This window comes from Pan troglodytes, chromosome 3, assembly GCF_028858775.2.
Source record: "Pan troglodytes isolate AG18354 chromosome 3, NHGRI_mPanTro3-v2.0_pri, whole genome shotgun sequence".
Lineage (NCBI taxonomy): Eukaryota > Metazoa > Chordata > Mammalia > Primates > Hominidae > Pan > Pan troglodytes.
Window position 1 is genome coordinate 140,953,966 of NC_072401.2, and position 3,155 is coordinate 140,957,120.

Genomic DNA, 3,155 nt, shown 5'->3' on the forward strand with positions numbered 1-3,155 from the left:
TTTAAACTTTTTTTGTAATTTTTTATTGTGGAGATTTCAAAAACATATAAAAACACACATATAAGATCATGAACAAGTACTCATCACCCAGCTGAAATCCTTATCCACATGTGGCCAGTCTGGTTTTATCTACACCCACACTTCACTTCCCTTATCTCCCATATTAGCCTGAAGAAAATTCCAAATATCCTGATTGTTTTAAAAGATATTTTATCTAATCAAGTCCTGCTGGTTTGAGGGTCTTTTTCCCCCCTCTGGTGACTTTACTTATTGATTTCTCTGGCACAACTTATTAGGTATCTCTTTTCAGATCTTAAAATGGCTCCCAGAGTGCGATTTTGAGTTCTTGAGGGAAGCCTATGTTCTGACAATTGCCATTATCATTAGGCAGAGTACATTCCATTCGCTTTTATCTTTTCTTAATTACTCACGAACATCATTATGAGCATTAGCCCTTGGGCTGCACTGTAAAGAGGAATGCCAGCTTTTCTGTGTTCTACCCAGGGCGCTTGATCCAGATGTGGGATCTTTGGGAGTGGAGCCCCAAATCTGCTTCTTTTACACATTCCCAGGTGATTCTTCTGGCCACTGAAATTGGAGAAGCAACTGGCTGAGAACGTTTTCAGAGATTATTAAGGTACATAGATCTCAAGCCACGGTGCTGAAAAGCCAGAAAGGAGACTTTTAGAAACCCAGCTGCATTTTTCTAAATCTTCTCCATCCTGTCTTTTGCTGGCTCTGACTTTTCACTGGGTCAGAGGCTCTAAGGCTGACACCCGATGTTCCACGGGGACTGTGTTATGGTTGTTCTTCTACAGAGTAAAGTGCATGAACTGAAATAGCTATTGACTGCTCAGAAGTCACTCAGTCTCAGGTTTCTGGCTGTGTTCCACATAGCTGTAGGTTCTGTAAATCTTACTTAGATAAGTTGTGTTCCTGTACACACACACACACACGCACACACACAGAGTCCGAGTGCTATAATAATTCTGATATATAAAGAAATTTCAGAGGCCAAGCACAGTGGCTTACGCCTATAATGCCCAGCCAGTACTAATGATCTTATAACTCGTATTTTACAGACAACTGTGCTCCAGGCAGAGAGAGATTTTAAAGACCTGTATGACACAGAAATGCTTCTGTTTGTTTTAAAAGATAAACCAGTTTTGTTCAACTTTGTTTACTGTAGGCGCCAGAAGTGCTATTAGCCCTCTTGAAATTTGGGCGCATTTAAAAATAAAGTCCGGGTGCGGTGGCTCACGGCTGTAATCCCAGCACTTTGGGAGGCCGAGGTGGGCGAATCACCCAAGGTTGGGAGTTCCAGACCAGCCTGACTAACATGGTGAAACCCTGTCTCTACTAAAAATACAAAAATTAGATGGGCATGGTGGCAGGCGCCTGTAATCCCAGCTACTCGGGAGGCTGAGGTAGGAGAATCGCTTAAACACGGGAGGCGGAGGTTGCAGTGAGCCGAGATTGCGCCATTACTAAACTCCAGCCTGGGCAACAAGAGCGAAACTCCGTCTCAAAAAAAATAAAATAAAAAATAAAAAAATTTAAAAAGCCCTGGAAGTGGTGTCTTAATTTAGCTAATCAAAGTTCAACCTGATGATAGGAAAGAACATCAACTGAGTTTTCATGTTTTTTTTTGTTTTTTTGGTTTTTTTTAGACGAAATCTCTCTCTTGTTCCCCAGGCTGGAGTGCAGTTGCGCAATCTCGGCTCACTGCAACCTCCGCCTCCTGGGTTCAAGCGATTCTCCTGCCTCAGCCTCCCGAGTAGCTGGGATTACAGGCGGCGCCTGCCACCACGCCCGGCTAATTTTTGTATTTTTAGTAGAGATGAGTTTTCACCATGTTGGCCAGGCTGGTCTTGAACTCCTGCGCTCAGGTGATCCACCCGCCTCGGCCTCCCAAAGTGCTGGGATTTTTAAAATGTATTAAATCATCCTTTCCCTAGAGGTGTTTGTTTTACAGCATGTCAGAAGCAGTATGAGAATAAATCCTCACCACAAGAGGGAGCTGGACCATGAAGAAATTAATGGGTTGTTTTGGAAACAGAAGTAAAAACTGGGAAAGTGCAGGAGATTTACGGTAAGACCATCAGTATCATCAGTGGTGACCGTTATTTGCACTAAGTGATTACTTCATTCTTTCAGTTGCTCAGATCAAAAACTGCGGAGTTCATCCCTGATTCCTTACTTCCTATTATATTAAAGCATGTCTTTTAATGCTGACGCTTTGACATCTAGGGCCTTGTGGGCTCTGGAGGGACTGCCCCCCACCCCCTCCCAAGGGCTAGCTGATTCCTAGAGATAGCAAAGGCCTGGCACCTTTCACAGGCAACCTAACCAAATCAGCTTCTGTGCCTACAACCACTTCCTTCTTAGGCCTCTTCCACTCCAAGCCACCATTACCACAGGGTCAGGTACCAGACAAAAGACAGCCGGTACACCCCAGAATCTACTGAAGTTATTCAAGCTAGCCAATCCCAGGCCTGCTGACTGCCTCTCCATTTCTTCCTGCAGACACCACAATACAGGCTCTTGTCCACGTTTTCTCTTCGCTCCATCTACCTCCTACTTGATCCTGGTGCTTCCCCATGTGGCCCCTGTAACATGGTGTGCCCCCTCCTCTTGGGAACTGTGAATAACAAACTATTGTTGGGATTCAGAAGACAATATCCAGAAATGAAGGCCTCAGGCAGCTTCAGGAGCAAAGATTTTTCTCCGACTTTCTCCTGCCTCTGAGTCCCATCCTTCCCAGAGGCTGCCTATAGACCCCAAGGCAGATCCTGCCAACCAGAACTATTTTTCCCCAAAGCCAGCCATAAAACCTAAAAATATCACTCTAACTTTCCCTCTGCCTTTCTGTGTAAAAACTGACCATGAAGAAATTATCTCATGCCTGTAATCCCAGCACTTTGGGAGGCCAAGGTGGGCGGATCTCTTGAGGCCGGGAGTTGGAGACCAGCCTGGCCAACATGGTGAAATCCTGTCTCTACTACAAATACAAAAATTAGGCATGATAATTGTTTGAACCCAGGAGGCAGGGGTTGCAGTGAGCCGAGATTGCACCACTGCACTCCCACCTGAGCAACAAAGCAAGACTCTGTCTCAAAAAGAAAAAAATTTTCTGACCTACCTTGTTTGACTAT